The sequence below is a fragment of the Oryx dammah genome, unplaced genomic scaffold (genome assembly GCF_014754425.2).
Source record: "Oryx dammah isolate SB20612 unplaced genomic scaffold, SCBI_Odam_1.1 HiC_scaffold_14, whole genome shotgun sequence".
Classification (NCBI taxonomy): domain Eukaryota; kingdom Metazoa; phylum Chordata; class Mammalia; order Artiodactyla; family Bovidae; genus Oryx; species Oryx dammah.
Window position 1 is genome coordinate 30,476,879 of NW_024070198.1, and position 17,755 is coordinate 30,494,633.

General features: G+C 44.2%; 1 pseudogene; it reads left to right on the forward strand.

The window, feature by feature from the left end:
- The first annotated feature begins 686 nt into the window (after positions 1 to 686).
- Positions 687 to 17,755, forward strand: part of LOC120873505 — a 32,986-nt pseudogene continuing 15,917 nt past the window's right edge.

The following is a 17,755-nucleotide window of genomic DNA, read 5'->3' on the forward strand; positions in this document are numbered from 1 at the left end:
CTGGTTACCATGGCTCCCTCAGGACCACATCTGTTAGACCCAGATAGCAGTGTGCCTGGCAATGGGGAGGGAAGAAGACCACTGCCATTGATTGGACTCTCCTTATGAGCCAAATGTTGGAGTCAGGCACAGGCATTATTGAAAGTTTGGATCAGACTTAGGGGACCTTGGCGGGGAGGGCAGGGCCATCTGAGACTCATCTGTGAGTTGGGGAGTGAGTTGCCGGAGGCCCCAGAGCCAGTTGGTGGCAGAGTTGGCTCCAGCTCCCAGGCCTCTGGTCTCTTTCCGCGTTGACTGGGCACTTGCCCCATTTTCTCAAGCTGGGCTCGTTTTTGTTCTGATATGGAAATGTGGCTGTAGAGGGGCTGAATGTAGCAGAGAGGCACACCCAGGACCGTGGCCAACTCCCTTCCCATAGATAAATGCAGCCCGAACCTCCATTTGGCAACCAGCAGAAAAACAAATTAAAGCAGAGCGGCTCTCATCTCCCTTCCCCCGCCTCACCCCACTCTGACAGATTTATTTTGGAAAGCGACAGGAGGCTAATGGCATCACTTAATTTCCCTGATAATAAATTACCCCCAAGTGCAACAATTAAACGTTTCACAACAAATAGTTTCCTTCTGCAATAAGCTTCCTCACAGGCTCCTCCCGCTCTGACAGTCCTCCTCCCCGCCCTGCCCATCATGGCCCCGCCCCTCATGGCCCTGCCCCGCCCCTCTGGCCCCGCCTCTGCCCCTTCTGGCCTGGCCTCTCTGGTGAGTCATTTTTATTTCCGGGCTTCAGGATCCTGACCAGGTAACAGTAATGGCTGGAGGACCTGATGGAATTGTGGGAATGAAAAAAAAGTGTGATGAGGGAATCAACCAAATCAGGGTTTGAATCACAGCTCTGCCACTTCCCAGCTCTGTGACTTGGGAAGGTCCTTTCCTTCCCAGTTGATTTTGTTTCTTCCTTGGTAAAGAAGCACAGCTTACAGGGTGTTTCTGAGGCTCAGAGTAGGGCCAAGTACATGGTAGGCCTTCTTCAGATAGAAACCGCTGTGTTGTTCTTAAATGAATATTGTCAGTCTAATTCTTTTTAACATGTCCTGCCCTGAACTGCTGGAAGGAGAGAGTCATAGACAAGAGAGAGACTGACTATGAGAGAGAGACTGAAAGAAAATAGAGGGAGAAAGAAGAGGGATGAGGTGGGTGCCCTGGACTATCTCAGGTCTGGGGAGGGTGAGCCAGGTTTTGTCAGAGGCGCCCCAACCCTTATGACACACATCACAGCCAAGGGACTGCCTCCTTGCCAATCTTTCTAGCCAGATGTCTGAGGCTTTACAGCATACAGAAAGGGACCAGCTGGAGTTGGGAGGCCTGTCTTTACTTCCTAGCAGCTCAGAAGCTGGGTGCACGTCTGTGTGTTAGCAGATTTGGAAGCAACGATGGCACTTTCCTCTGTGATGCACGATTAATGTACAGTCGACTGTGGAATGCACAGCTGTTGGGTATTTTCAAGGCAACTGACTCCATAAGAGCAAGAAAATACACAGGGCTTATACTCTGCAAGGTCTGGCTCCAGTAGTTAGTCACAGACAATAGGCAAGCGTCAGCCCTGCTCTCCCCCAGGCCTGGAGGGTGGAGATAGGGTATCTGGTGGTTCTTTCAATGTCAGCATCCCTGGGAAGGAACCTCTTGCAAAACATCCCGTGTTCGGATGGTTTTCTCTTGTGTCACCCATGTGGCCTTGTTGGCTCAGCTCACTTGGTATCCAGGATGGATAAGACACATGAGCCTCACACTCAAGTCCAATCTGGAGAGGCCTCAATTGTGTTTCCATCTGTTCTAAGGACAGAGGCAGGGAAAAGTACCATCCTAGGTTGGGGATTATGCAGAGGTCTCCACCTCTAATAAGGAAAATGAGGAAGGCTTCGTTGAAAGTGAGTGAAATGCATGGCATGAATTGAGTCTAAAAAATGTCACTTTTCAGGGGAGCTGAAAGGAGCTACACATTTGCTTTCTTGCATGGTCAGCCTATATCTTCGTATCTCAGTCTTATCACAAAGAAAGGATAAGAGCTTCTGTTTCAGCTTGAAGATTAAATGAGTTAATGGCTGCCCAGCCTATAGCACAGGCTGGACCCGCTCTAAGTGCTTGAGGGCTGGCAGCTTCTTTGATGCTCTTGGGCGGGCTTAGTCAGTCAGTTGAGTGGGTGCTGGGCACCTTGCCCTGAGCCCAAGGTTCCCCTTCAGTCCTTCCTTCCATGCTTCTTCCTGATTGCTTGTCAGAGAGGGCTGTGGCCTGAGCTGCCTGGGAGGGCTGAGAGAGGAGGAACACCTTGCCATGGCACCTTCTCTTCATAGAACCATTCACCCCCTCTCCCAGTTCTTTTCTGCCTTCCTTCAAGGATCAACGCCTTGCCCTCTTGGGCCAAAGCCATTTTGGGGCGCTGGTCCTTTCTGCTTTTGGCCAGCAGAAACAAGGTTCCACTAGGGCTCTGTCCTGGCTCATCTGGGAATGAATTTCAGTCTGTTTTAAAAGACCAGCTTTGAGTTAATGGAATTTGGCTGGACCCTAGTGGTGGTGGTGGTGGGAGGTGGTGATCCAATAACCACAACACTGGCCTTGCCCTTGTTCAGGAAACCCATGGGATTAACTGGGTATGAAGGCAGTGTTATTTACTCACCAAGCCCTCTGAAATGTGGCTCAGGTGAGAAACTTGAGAGGCTTGTGTGGCTGGAGCTGAGCTGTTGAATATCATAGCAGAGTGTAATCAGTGCAATTTAGATCTGAAAAGGCCTCAGAGAGAACGCCGCCCAAAAGTCTCTGTTACAGGCTGGGAGACCTGTGCTTAGAGGCTTAGAGAGTGAAGCACTAAGCCTTCACAGTTGGTTTTGCGTTTTGTAAGGTGAGTGCCTGATTTAAGCTTGGATTGTTCAGGCTTCCACTTGAAAGATGGCACCCTCAAGTAAACATGTTGAATAAACACACTGCCAGCCACACGACTGGATATAGACCCAGGCCGCCTTCCCCCACCCCAGGCCAGTTTCTTTGTTTCAGAGATCTTTGGTTGGTTTTGATGACTGCCTGGTGGTGCAGTTCTTGTTTTCTTTTCTCTTTGAGCTTTAATTCCCACTCTTATGTTTTAAATTCACTGATAAAGAGTAAACCTATGAAACCCTAGGCCTCACTCTCAGCCCCAATAAAAGCAAAACCCCAGGCTCTTTCTCCCCCACCCCTGCCCAGGAAACCTTGCTGTGTGGCCTCAAGTGTGCTGTGTACTTCTAGGACTTGTGAGTAACAAACACTATCTTTCAAAGTTTCCTGATAGTTATTGCTGAGGGTGTCTTGCAGTCACAATTTGCACCACAAGGGGTGGTCCAGTCACAACATAGGTTCTGAAGGGAACCTGGGTCCAGGTGAGAGCCTCCTGGCATTTCTAGCCTCACTACCTATAGGCTGTTGTTTAACTGCTTAGTCCTGTCTGACTCTTTGTGACCCCATGGACTGCAGCACGCCAGCCTTCCCTGTCCTTCACTATCTCCCGGAGTTTGCTCAAACTCATGTCCATTGAGTTGGTGATGCCATCCAATAATCTCATCATCTGTTGTCCCCCTTGCCTTCTGCCCTCAATCTTTCCCAGCATCAGAGTCTTTTCCAATGAGTCAGCTCTTCGAATCATGTGGCCAAAATGTTGGAGCTTCAGCTTTAGCATCAGTCCTTCCAATGAATATTCTGGGTCAGTTTCTTTTAAGATTGACCAGTTTGATCTATAGGCTGAGACTGACATGAAACAGAGGTGCCCTTGGTTCTCTGCCATGTTCCACGTTCTGTTCTTTCCTTTGCGATCGATGAACTCAGGCCTGATCTGCAGCTACCTGTAGCATGTGACCCAGACATCCTTGAAAGGAAAAGTATTCTATTGCTATGTTGCTGTGTGTCCCATAGCAACAAATATTTGTTCAGAGAGTAGATTTGTATTTGCCATTTTGATTTAAACTATTGTTTCCAGAAAACTCAATGAGATTGCAAATATGATTTCTGGGAGAGGTAGCCTGTTAAGCTATTAGGTCTATATCACTAGTCTGTTGAATTAGTTCTGGCTACCTAACTGGATTCTGAGGAGCCCCTGTTGGTCATTTGGTGACTGGATATAGAAGCTCAGAACAGGATGATGGTGGGTTTGTTTTCCATTAAGGACCTGCCAGGGAGTCCCAGGCTCCAGAAGGAATGGCCTCCTTCGACCTTTTGCCCACCCTGTTGGCAGGATTTGGAGCATTCATGAGGAGGAATTGAAAAGAGTGTCCCTTCAGGATCCCTCCAAATGCAGGTCTTCAGAAATGCACTGACATTGGGACGTTTCACTCGTTGCCAGTTTGCCAGCTATTATATTGAGAGCAATCCCAATCACTGCATCATAGAAATATATTCCATCTGTATTTTAAAGTTTTTAAAAATTGTGGTAAAATAGACAAAGCATCAAGTTTACTATTTTAACCATGTTTGGTAAAATTCAGCGATGTCAAGTATATTCACAAGGTTGTATAGTCGTCATCATTGTCTAGCTCCAGAGCTTTGCATCACCCCAGACAGAAATTCTGTACCCATTCACAGTAATCCTCCATTGCCTCTTCCTCTTTACCCCTTGTAGCCACCATTCTACTTTCTGTCTGTATGAATTTGGCTGTTCTACTTGCCTCGTACAAGTGGAATCTTGCAGTAATTGTCCTTTTATGTCTGGCTTATTTCACTTAGCATGATGTCTTTAGGATTCATCCATGTTGTAGCATTGTATCAGAATTTCCTACCTTTTAAGGCTCAGTAATATGTGAAGAGGAACTAAAAAGCCTCTTGATGAAAGTGAAACAGGAGAGTGAAAAAGTTGGCTTAAAGCTCAACATTCAGAAAACGAAGATCACTTCGTGGGAAATAGATGCGGAGACAGTGGAAACAGTGTCACACTTTATTTTGGGGGGCTCCAAAATCACTGCAGATGGTGATTGCAGCCATGAAATTAAAAGACGCTTACTCCTTGGAAGGAAAGTTATGACCAACCTAGATAGCATATTCAAAAGAGGAGACATTACTTTGCCGACTAAGGTCCGTCTAGTCAAGGCTATGGTTTTTTCAGTGGTCATATATGGATGTGAGAGTTGGACTGTGAAGAAGGCTGAGCGCTGAAGAATTGGTGCTTTTGAACTGTGGTGTTGGAGAAGACTCTTGAGGGTCCCTTGGACTGCAAGGAGATCCAACCAGTCCATTCTGAAGCAGATCAGTCCTGGGATATCTTTGGAAGGAATGATGCTAAAGCTGAAGCTCCAGTACTTTGGCCCTCATGCAAAGAGTTGACTCATTGGAAAAGACTCTGATGCTGGGAGAGATTGGGGGCAGGAGGAGAAGGGGATGACAGAGGATGAGATGGCTGGATGGCATCACTGACTAGATGGACATGAATCTGAGGGAACTCTGGGAGTTGGTGATGGACAGGGAGGCCTGGCATGCTGCGATTCACGGGGTCACAAAGAGTCGGACACGACTGAGCGAATGAACTGTACGGAACTGAACTGAATATTCTACTTGATGTATATACTACATATTGTTTATTAGTTCATCTTTTGTTGGATATTTGTGTTGCAGTATTCACGTTTTGGCTACTATGAATGATTCTACTCTGAACACTGATGTATAAGTATCTGTTTCAATTTCTGCCTTTAATCCTTAGGATGTATATCCAGAGGTGGAATGGCTGGATTATATAGTATTTTTTAAAACATATTTATTGATTTATTTAGCTGTTCCAGGTTTTAGTTTGACCATGTGGGATCTGGTTCCCTGCCTAGGCATTGAACCCAGGCCCACTGCATTGGAAGTGTGGAGTCTTAGCCACTGGACCACCAGGGAAGTCCCTATATACCAGTTTTATGTTTAACTTTTGGAGGAACTGTTATGATTTTTCCATAGTGGCCGTACCAGTCTAAAGTCCCACTAGCAATGCACAAGGATTCCAGTTCCTCCATATCCTCACCGACATTTGTTATTTTACATTTTTTGTTGCTTAATTGTCATATGAATGGGTATATCCTAAATTTTTTTTAAGTTGCCCTTTCTTTGATCACAAATATGAATGAAAGCCAGAGCCAACATACTCCTCTTTCATTTTAAAAACTAGCCACTGTTTGACTGCAACAAATAGGCAATATATGAGATGCAGTGTACATACTGACCTATAACCCACAGAAAGCAACGTTTTATTAATAATGTGAATGGCATAAAATTGGGCACACATGGTACATGGTTCCCATAAGGGGAGTCCTTTGTCAGCTTTTATAGAGCCAAAATAAACTGGATGTGTCTCTGAATTTATCCCCAGTGTCATACTCGTTTTCCGAGGTATGTGTGTATGTGATGGTTTTCCCTGACATTTTCTCTTAGTTCCACCTCTAGTCGAATTGGATGAAGCATCTTTCTTCCAAGGAGTCAGTCTCTCCTTTCTGTTCTCTCCTTTCCCTTCATCCTCTTGTTCTGGATGCTGGTATATGGTTATGGGGGCTCCCCAGGTGGTTCAGTGGTAAAGAACCCACCTGCCAATGCAAGAGTTGCAGGTTTGACCTTTGGGTTGGGAAGACATCGTGAGAAGGAAATGGCAACCCACTCCAGTATTCTTGCCTTGGAAATCCCACAGACAGAGAACCTGGCAGGCTACAGTCCATGGGGTTGTGAAAGAGCTGGACACCACTCAGAGACTAGACAGCAAAAAGAACAAGATGGATATGTATACAATTCTCGGACCTGAAGGTGAGCATCAGGAAAGAAGTTGAGCAAAGCCACAGAACCAAGTTCATACCCTACAGTAGTTCACAGACCAACCGGTCAGGCCTATGCTAGATACCTTCTGATGTACTGATTTTGTGGCATCCTCACCAGACAAGGGAAATTAACCCCACTTTCCAGATGAGGACACTTTCCCAGAGAGGCAAGTGATATGCCTGAAGTCACCCAGCTGCTCAGTAGCAGGGCTAGGACTTAAACCTGAGTCTTCTGACAATGCTTTTTTTCCTTGCAATGCCACTTGCTCCTTCATAACTGAAGTGGTTGAACCAGAGGTGTGCGGACAGTTGACTTCCAAGCTGGCAATATGGGAGAGCCGCCTTACACCGTAAATATTCATCATGCTGCGAATATTTACCAGGGTGCCCACCATGTGCTGTCCCTGTCAACACAGGTGTCCATTTTCCTGCAAGAGCAATAAATCAACCTTTGAATGTCCTTGTGCTTTTGCCATCTCATAGCAGATTGACTGATGAGGAAGATAGTTATATTTGAGACCTCTAAGAAAGCCTTTTGATTGACACTGATTATTTAGGAGAACAATGCAAGAAAATCTTCCATCAAGGGTCTTAAGTTTTCTCAGATACACAGGCTCAGTTGGTGGAATCCTCATGATCTTGAGGATGATGAGGTTAAGGGAGCTACTGTTTATTAAGATCAAACAAAATTTTGGTTTGCCTGAGTGATTATTTTCACTAACATTGAAAGTTATTTACTGATTTATTTACTCAGTACTTGACCTGTACAGGTTGGAAAATGACTAGGATGTGGCCCCAACCCTCAAGCAGCTCACTGTCCCTAAGAGAGGAGACAGACACATAGACCTGTAATCAGCACACGGTGTTAAGGAGCACTGCAGTCGAGAGGTATTCGTAGGGAACTTGGTAACAAGGATGGAGTAACAATGACCTTCTTTCACAGAAGTCAGTGAAGGCTTTACTAGGCAGGGGACATTAGAATTGGGTATAAAGAGAAGCTTGTGGTATGCAGGAATGGAGGGTTGGTGTTTGAGATGATGAATGGTAATGTGGCCTGAGGCTGGCTTGATAGGATTCCTATAGGGCAAGTTCAGGCATTGAACTTTGACCTACTGGCGTTAAGGACCTGTTGAAGGAAGGATTCTAAATGAGCTACTAAAATCCCAGGGCCCCCTTCTGCCAGTCATGCCATGACAAATACATCTCAGTTTGCTAGGACAACTGGTAAACCCAATGTCTCTGAATATGTGCTCATCATAAGCATTCTATAAACCTTAAAACAGTTTACAAACAATCTACATTATATCCACTTTTGAATTAAAAAAATTTTTTGAGGGATCTTCCAAGTTGTGGTGGTTTCAAAACTCTTTCCAACCCTTCACCTCAAAAGTCTCCCTGCCAATTTGATTATGCCTTTCTCGTTGGGCTGTTCTTAGGGATTAATGAGCTTATTGCCTTAACGTGCATCGCACACAGAAGTGCAATAGCTGCGGTGTCATTGAGCTAACTTGCCTTTTCACAGATGAGGGAACTCAGCCATGAAGGGGATGAATGCCCTGAACAAGGGCTCACACCTTGTCATCCTTGAGCCAGGATTTAAACCCTGTACCTAACTACAGGATCCTGTTCCTACCCATGACACTGCTCTCCCCGAATAAAAATACTTAAGTAGAGCTCAGAAATTCACGATCTGCAGGAAACATCTTAAAGTTTACCAGAAAACACCAAGAGTGGAGAGAATGGAAATATGGAGTTAGATCTCAGGTTTAAATCCTAACTTCACAATCTGGAGTAAGTAGACCTTAGGTAAATCACTGTATCTCTCTTTGTCTTAATTTCCCATTTCTCACACAGAGTTAGGACTTACCTTGAGGTATTATTGTAATATTAGAAACAGTATACAGAGAATGCATAGAATGGACCTGGTTCATAGCAGATACATAGTAAATGAAGGTGATCACTAAACTACTGCTGATGATAATATAATTATAATGAGTTTCTTTGGTAGAGATCTTTTCCCAATCTCAGGCCTCCAACATATTAGGTAGATAAGTGTTTAATAGTGGTTATTAGAAATAATATTAAAATCATTCTTTTCATAAGAAATCAGAGTACAGGAAACCCAAGCCAGTGCACACTTGGGCTATGTACTTGGTTTTATGCTGTATGCAAAGCATGAAGGAGCAGGAGGTGGTGGTCTTTGCTCTCTGTAGGAGCTGATAATCTCCCTCATGACAGCTCTCCACCTGCCACCACCCTGCCTCTCCCACCTGACTACCCTTTCATGCTTGTTTGAAAAGTTGTAGAGAAAAAAAAAAAGAAAATGCCCTGTTGTGAGAATGTAAATTGGTGAAGCCCTATGGAAACAGTATGGAGATTTCTCAAAAAATTAAAAATAGAACTATCATATGAGCCAGCAATTCCACTCCTGGGTATATATCCCCAAAACCCCAAAACACTAATTTGAAAAGATGCAATACCCCAGTAGTTCTAGCAGCACCATTTACAATAGCCAAGGTATGAAAGCAACCTAAGTGTCCATCAACAGATGAAAATAAAAAGATGTGGTGTACATATACATGATGGAATATTCAGTTCAGTTCAGTTGCTCAGTTGTGTCCGACTCTTTGCAACCCCATGAATCACAGCACACCAGGCCTCCCTGTCCATCACCAACTCCCAGAATTCACCCAAACTCATGTGCATTGAGTTGGTGATGCCATCCAGCCATCTCATCCTCTGTTGTCCCCTTCTCCTCCTTCCCCCAATCCCTCCCAGCATCAAGGCCTTTTCCAATGAGTCAACTCTTCTCATGAGGTGGCCAAAGTATTGGAGTTTTAGCCTCAGCGTCAGTCCTTCCAATGAACACCCAGGACTGATCTCCTTTAGAATGGACTGGTTGGATCTCCTTGCAGTCCAAGGGACTCTCAAGAGTCTTCTCCAACACCACAGTTCAAAAGCATCAATTCTTCGGGCTCAGCTTTCTTCACAGTCCAATTCTTACTCGGTCATAAAAAAGAATGAGATCTTGTCATTTGCAATATCATGAATGGACTTGGAAGGTATTATATTAAGTGAAATCAGTCATACAAAGAAAGACAAATGCTGTATGATAACACTTATATGTGAAATATAGAAAATACAACAAACTAGTGAATATAACAAAAATTGCAGCCTCACAGATATAGAGAACTAACTAGTGGTGGTCATGGGGAGAGGGAAGGGGGGATGGGCAATATGGAGGTAGGGGAGTGGGAGATACAAACTTAGGTATGAAATAAGCTACAAGGATACACTCTACAACAGAGGGAATATAGCTAGTATTTCAAAACAATAAAGGAGTATGTGTGTATGTGTACTTGCTTAGTTGCTCAGTTGTGTCTGACTCTTTGCAACCCCGTGGACTGAAGCCCTCCAGGCTCCTCTGTCCATGGGTATTCTCTAGGCAAGAATACTGGAGTGGGTTGCTCTCCTCCAGGGGGTCTTCCCAACCCGGGGATGGAACCTAGGTTTCCTGCATTGTGGGCAGATTCTTTACTGTCTGAGCTACCAGGGAAGCCCAAGAATACTGGAGTGTCTGGCCTATCCCTTCTCCAGGGGATCTTCCCAACTCAGGAATTGAACCGGGGTCTCCTGCATTGCAGGCGGATTCTTTATCCACTGAGCTACCAGGGAAGCCCATAAATGGAGTACAACCTTTAACAGTTGTGAATCACTATATTATAACTTATATTGTACATCAACTACAACTCAATAAAAAAGTTCTGGGAGAGCCCTTGAGAGGGCCCCATTTTCCACTGATGAAAACTGGGCAGAAAGAACTGGGCAGACATCAAGAGAAGGGTGAGGGTTAAGGTGGCCAAGCCCAGAAGGACAGGAAGGACAGGTGGTGATGTTGGGGAACAGGGACTGATAGGCAGGCAGGGGGCGGTGGAAGGATGTGTGTGGGAGGATGAGGGTGAGGACAGCAAGTGGGGGCCCTTTGCATCTTTGCTGGAGACTGGCACCCAGGAAGAGGGTGGTAAGCGGCCCCCAAAAGTCCTGGAGGGCATGAAGAGAGAAAAGGGGCTGTGATAAGGCCACGTGGCTGTGAGTCATGGAGATGAGTAATGGAGCATCAGTGTGGAGCCAGCTCTGGAGTTTTCAGGATAAACACGCAGAGGTGCTTCACGGAGGCCGACAGAACCTGCCCCTAATGCATCCAGGGGACACTAAGCGCTTTAGTATATCCTCTGATGAATAATTTCTCTGACTCTAACCACATTAGGGACACATGGGGCCACGGCTTGGTGCTCTGTCTGTCAGATGTTGTTGCCATTTAAGTGAGTGATGCAGAGTGGGTCCCCACGGTGCCTGGGTCTGTGGATGGGGCAGGCAGCCAGGAGAGCTGGCCCCAGAGGTTTGACTTCTCCCTCTCTCTAATCAGATTGGAGGCAGAATGTTTTTCTGTGTCTCCTCCATATAATCTCCCTGTTTTGATTCCGTTTCCCTTCCCCTGCCATCCTGCTCCCTGTTGGTCTTGCGGGTTGACTCGGTAAATTGCTTTGTCTCTCGTCCTTCCAGACCCACTGTCCAGGCAGGATTAGAGAAGGGAAGTGACCCTGCAGTGGCCCGTCCTCAATTCTGTGCCCTTGGGGAAGAGAGGAGGGAGGAGAAAGCGTGCTTATCAAATTTCCCAAACCTACAGAATCAGAAAGCTAAGGTATCCACAGCAGCGTGGGCTTGAAAGGACCCCAGGAGGCTCTAAGTCAGAAATGAATGACATTCTGTAGGGATAATGCAAAAGATGGCATTTAGGTCCCGAAAGTCAGCTATAGAAGACCAGGGGGTAATTTCTTGGGCTTTATTTTTTGTGAAAGTCTTAACATAGACTAATTGTGTGGTGGAGTTTCTGAAAAAAAAACACTGAATGTAATCTTAGCTTAAATATAAAACATGATTAGAAAAAAAAAACTTGTATTCATTGCAAAAATAATTAGAAAATTACAGAGGAGAGAGATAGAAATGGTGGTAGTGGTGAGTAATTATCGCTAATTCTATCTCTTACAATTATCTATTAACCCGTTGAGTTATAACCTATTTTTTCCCCTAGCAAATACACACACATGTGTATATATAAATATAAAATTTTTTGAGAGAACATAGCCTGAAAACTGGCTTAATGGCTCACTATTTTAAACAAATTTCACAGTCATATTTTTCCACAACACCATTTCCTTTTACTTTAAAAAATTTTTTTTATTTTACTGAAGTATAGTTGATTTACAGTGTTGTGTTCATTTCTGCTGTACAGCAAAGTGATTCAGTTATATACATTCTTTTCCATCAGAGGATATTGAATATAGTTCTCTGCGCTGTATAGTCAGACCTTGTTGTTTATCCATCCTATATACGATAGTTGCAACATCTTTTTCAAGTATTCTAAACTTGAATTCAGAATTCTAAGGATTAACCATAATTTATTTATGAAATTTTATTTTGTACGTTTTTCCTCTCAGTTTTTTCTAGTACAGTGACTGCTGGAAAAAGCAGCGTTGGACATAAATTTTTGTGCACACTCTTGAGGATTTCTTTAATATAAAGTCCTAGAAGTGGAAGTTCTAGGATTTAAAGGATTATGAACATTTTAAAGGGCTTTATTTTGTTGTTTTTGATGTGTGTGACCAAATGGCTCCCTAGACTCTGCCACCAAAGTACCCGTGTTTTCCCACATTCTCCCTAGTACTGGGTAACTTCAAAATAGCTTGTCAGATTGGTAACCGAAATGTGGTATCTTGTTTTAATTTTTTTGTTTTGGATTATTAGTGAAGTTAAATATATTTTCTTCCATATTTGGCTTTTTAAATCTCTTTTTGTGAATTGCCTATTTGTGTCTTTTGCCCATTTTTCTCCATCAGCATTATTCTTTCTTTATTGACTGTAAACATTTTTAATGTTGACTGTTAGCTCTTTATCTGTTATCCAGGTTGCAAATATTTCTTTTCATTTTGCTTCTTGCCTTTGAGTTAGTATATGCCTATTTTAAATTTTTATATTGCCAAATCCATAAATTTTTATTTAATTTTTAATCCATCAACAATTTTTATTCAATTTTTCCTTTTATGTCAAATTTAGAAAAATCTCTCCTGACCTAAGATTATATGTTCACCTATATATTTTCCATAATTTTTTACACTAAATTCTTATGGTTTAATTAAATACAGTTTAAGCTAATATCCAAATTAAAAGATATAAGTTATCAGGGAGAATATTTTGATTCATTGCATGAATGAAATTTCTAATGATTTAAACGTGGACAATAAAAGAAGTGATTGACCACTGTGGAAGTAAACTAATCTCATTGCTTCACCTTCCACCGGGATTTAAGAATTACCTGGCATTCTCTAAGTGCTCAATTAACATTTGCTGAATGAAGGATGGTATAAGAGACCTTCATAGTGCCTTTCAACACTGCTTCTCTGACTTGGTTTGGTTTCCAGCTCACGCCATCTCCACAGATCCTTCCAGAATTGGAGACTGTGGCTCTCAAGGGTGAGGCAGGCAAGAGGACTGGATGACCCAGAGACAGCTGATATCAGGGATCTGCTTCTCAAATATCACCCTCCACATGTTGAGTAAAGATCTGGGGGTTCATCTCTGTTTTCTGGGTGCTATGATGGGAGTGATATAAGTAAATAAGCCAGCCTTAGCCAAAGGGATTTACAAGTCGTTTGTTGAGCTATTTCAAATCCTGAAAGATGATGCTGTGAAAGTGCTGCACTCAAAATGCCAGCAAATTTGGAAAACTCAGCAGTGGCCACAGGACTGGAAAAGGTCAGTTTTCATTCCAATCCCAAAGAAAGGCAATGCCAAAGAATGCTCAAACTACCGCACAATTGCACTCATCTCACACGCTAGTAAAGTGATGCTCAACATTTTCCAAGCCAGGCTTCAGCAATATGTGAACCGTGAACTTCCAGATGTTCAAGCTGGTTTCAGAAAAGGCAGAGGAACCAGAGATCAAATTGCCAACATCTGCTGGGTCATCAAAAAAGCAAGAGCTTTCCAGAAAAAAATCTATTTCTGCTTTATTGACTATGCCAAAGCCTTTGACTGTGTGGATCACAATCAACTGTGGAAAATTCTGAAAGAGATGGGAATACCAGACCACCTGACCTGCCTCTTGAGAAACCTATACGCAGGTCAGGAAGCAACAGTTAGAACTGGACATGGAACAATGGACCAGTTCAAAATAGGAAAAGGAGTACGTCAAGGCTGTATATTGTCACCCTGCTTATTTAACTTCTATGCAGAGTATATCATGAGAAACGCTGGGCTGAAGGAAGCACAAGCTGGAATCAAGATTGCTGGGAGAAATATCAATAATCTCAGATATGCAGATGACACCACCTTTATGGCAGAAAGTGAAGAGGAACTAAAAAGCCTCTTGATGAAAGTGAAAGTGAAAAAGTTGGCTTAAAGCTCAACATTCAGAAAACAAAGATCATGGCATCTGGTCCCATCACTTCATGACAAATAGATGGGAAACAGTGGAAATAGTGTCAGACTTTATTATTTTGGGCTCCAAAATCACTGCAGATGGTGATTGCAGCCATGAAATTAAAAGACGCTTACTCCTTGGAAGGAAAGTTATGACCAACCGAGACAGCATATTGAAAAACAGAAATATTACTTTGCCAACAAAGGTCCATCTAGTCAAGGCTATGTTTTTCCAATGGTCATGTATGGATGCAAGAGTTGGACTGTGAAGAAAGCTGAGTGCTGAAGAATTGATGGTTTTGAACTGTGGTGTTGGAGAAGACTCGAGAGTCCCTTGGACTGCAAGGAGATCCAACCAGTCCATCCTAAAGGAGACCAGTCCTGGGTGTTCATTGGAAGGCCTGATATTAAAGCTGAAACTCCAGTACTTTGGCCACCTCATGTGAAGAGTTGAGTCATTGGAAAAGGCCCTGATGCTGGGAGGGATTGGGGGCAGGAGGAGAAGGGGACGACAGAGGATGAGATGGCTGGATGGCATCACTGACTCGATGGACATGAGTTTGAGTGAACTCCGGGAGCTGGTGATGGACAGGGAGGCCTGGCGTGCTGCGATTCATGGGGTCGCAAAGAGTCGGACACGACTGAGCGACTGAACTGACCTGAACTGGGGCTTCCCTGGTGGCCCAGTTGGTAAAGAACTTGCCTGTAATGCAGGAGACCTGGGTTCAATCCGTGAGTTGGGAAGATCCTCTGGAGAAGGAAATGGAAACCCACTCCAGTATTCTTGCCTGGAGAATTCCAAGGACATAGGAGCTTGGCAGCTTACAGACCGTGGGGCCACAGAATCTGACAGACTGAGTGACTAACACTTTCCTGGGCAGCTAAAGCAGGTACCCCTGAGGATGAAGGAGCAGCAGGTGTGGCGGTGAGGAAGAGAGTGGTAGGAATGGAGGCAGGGGTAGATGTTGCAGGATCTTGAAAACAGGCAGGATGCATTTTATGAGTCTGTCCCAGAGGTTTGCTCCAAGTGTTTCTCTTCTGAATGACTCTTCTAAGAAGCTCTCTGTTCAGAAATCTGAAGAAATCCCAAGAGTTGAGTTTCTTCTCTATTTTTTCAAACAACTCAGTGACTCAGGAAGGAAGAAAATGTACGTGCTTGTTAAAATGATGAATAAAACACGAGTACATATATGCCTATTCACATACTCACATACCAAACCTGTGTGTGTGTACATGTGCATATGTGCCTGTCTGATTTTGATTTGTTGTGAATTTTTTTCTGGGTAAAGATGGCTGTTCTTTCTGCTACTGCTGCTGCTGCTAAGTCGCTTCAGTTGTGTCCAACTCTGTGCGACCCCATAGACAGCAGCCCACCAGGCTCCTCCATCCCTAGGATTCTCCAGGCAAGAACACTGGAGTGGGTTGCCATTTCCTTCTCCAATGCATGAAAGTGAAAAGTGAAAGGGAAGTCGCTCAGTCGTGTCCGACTCATAGCAACCCCATGGATTGCAGCCTACCAGGCTTCTCTACCCATGGGGTTTTCCAGGCAAGAGTACTGGAGTGGGTTGCCATTGCCTTCTCCAATTTAGGGTAAAGTAGGGTCTTGATGATAGCCACAAAGAAGAGTTCCTGTCTCTCTATCTCATTTGTTCTGTAGAGATGCCAGCCACCCTTTCTCTCCCCCCACCAAAAAGCCTCCTGAACATGTCTGTTTGACTCTTGGTAACCCAAGGCATCTTTCCACTGCCGCCACTCTGGTTTTTCCATCTTAGGGGATGCCAAGAGTGGCAGCTCTGCCTCCCATTTTCTGGCTGCTCCTGCTGTCTGCCGTCTATGCTCAGCTGAACAACACCCAGCAGGTGGAGGACAGTGTCTGCATCCAGGTGCTGCAGTTTCTGAGTCTGTCCAGGATTCCAGCAGTTTTCATGTTAATGGCTCTTTAATTTTACATTCCATTGCCAAAGTTCACATGAATCTTTGGGGACTGGGCAAAGGGCATGTTTTAAAGGGCGGGTGTAGGGGAAGCCGCTTCTCCATCCTGACACTGGTTTATTCTGTTTGGAGGGGTTGTGGGCAACTCTGTATCTCTTTTCCTTTCCTGGACTCCTTGTTTCTTCAGATGAAGTCTTCTTGTCCAGATGCCCCTGAAGTCTAGGATGAACATAGTTTATGGGACACGCTTACCTACTGAGGACTCAGGTGGTGGATTTCCACATGAGCTCCAGGGCCAGCTGCTTTGGTTTGGACCATTTATCAGCTGGGCAACCCTGGTCTCATGGCTTCACCTCTTTGGGCCTTGTTACTCATCTGTAACGTGGAGGTGTTAATAGCACTTACCTCATAGCATTGCCTGGAAAATCCCATGGGTGGAGGAGCCTGATAGGCTGCAGTCCATGGGGTCGCTAAGAGTCGGAACTGAGAGACTTCACTTTCAATTTTCACTTGCATGCATTGGAGAAGGAAATGGCAACCCACTCCAGTGTTCTTGCCTGGAGAATCCCAGGGATGGGGGAGCTTGGTGGGCTGCCGTCTCTGGGGTCTCACAGAGTCAGACACGGCTGAAGCGACTTAGCAGCAGCAGCAGCAGCAGCATAGCATTGCTATGGAGGTTCTCTGAGTTAATGTAAATGAAATGGTTAAAAATGAAGCTAGGCAGATAGTAAGCATTTAGATAAAAAAAAATTAGCAATTATTATGGTAACTTCAAGCTCATTCTCCTGTTTTTTAGATTTTGCTTGATTGGAAAGTTCTAATCATCATAGACTCCTCATGGACGTCAAAGGGTTCAATGACAAAAACAGAGGAAGGTCATTTAGACAGTGCTGATCTACCCAGGTTTGTGGTTCCTTTTGCGGACCAATGGCTTGGTAGACCAACTTTCTTTCTTTTTTTAATTTATTTGTTTTTGTTTATTTGGCTGTGCCAGGATCTTCACTCTTTGTTGAGACATGCAAGATCTTTAGTTGTGGCATGTGGGATCTAGTTTCTGACTAAGGATTGAGCCCAGGTCTCCAGCATTGGGAGTGCAGAGTCTTAGCTACTAGACTACCAGGGAAGCCCCTCAACTTTCTTTCCTGCTTTCCTGTGTCCTTCCTCAAATATTTTTTTGGACAGGAAATAGACCTGCTTCATATTCTCTCTAAGCTCCAGTTCTTATAGAAAAGGAATAAAAGAAGAGAGAAAGTAATTGGGAGAATGGGAAAGAAAAGGGGGTCCATAGGTAGGCATACAAATTTTGGAGTCTGATAAAGACTGTCCTTGTTATTTCTAATTGCTTAGCTTCAGACATTGTGACCTGAATTGCTTTGCTATTCAGAACTCAAGATCTTTACAGTGGGGCTACTACCTACGTATCTTATGAGATGGGAGTGAAGATTAGAGGAGAGAACTTATATGGTAGCTACTCAATAGTGCTAATTTCTTACCTCTCTCCTCCCTTTGTCCCCCCAAGATGAAGTCAAGGTCACAAATTGCCTGCCGATAACA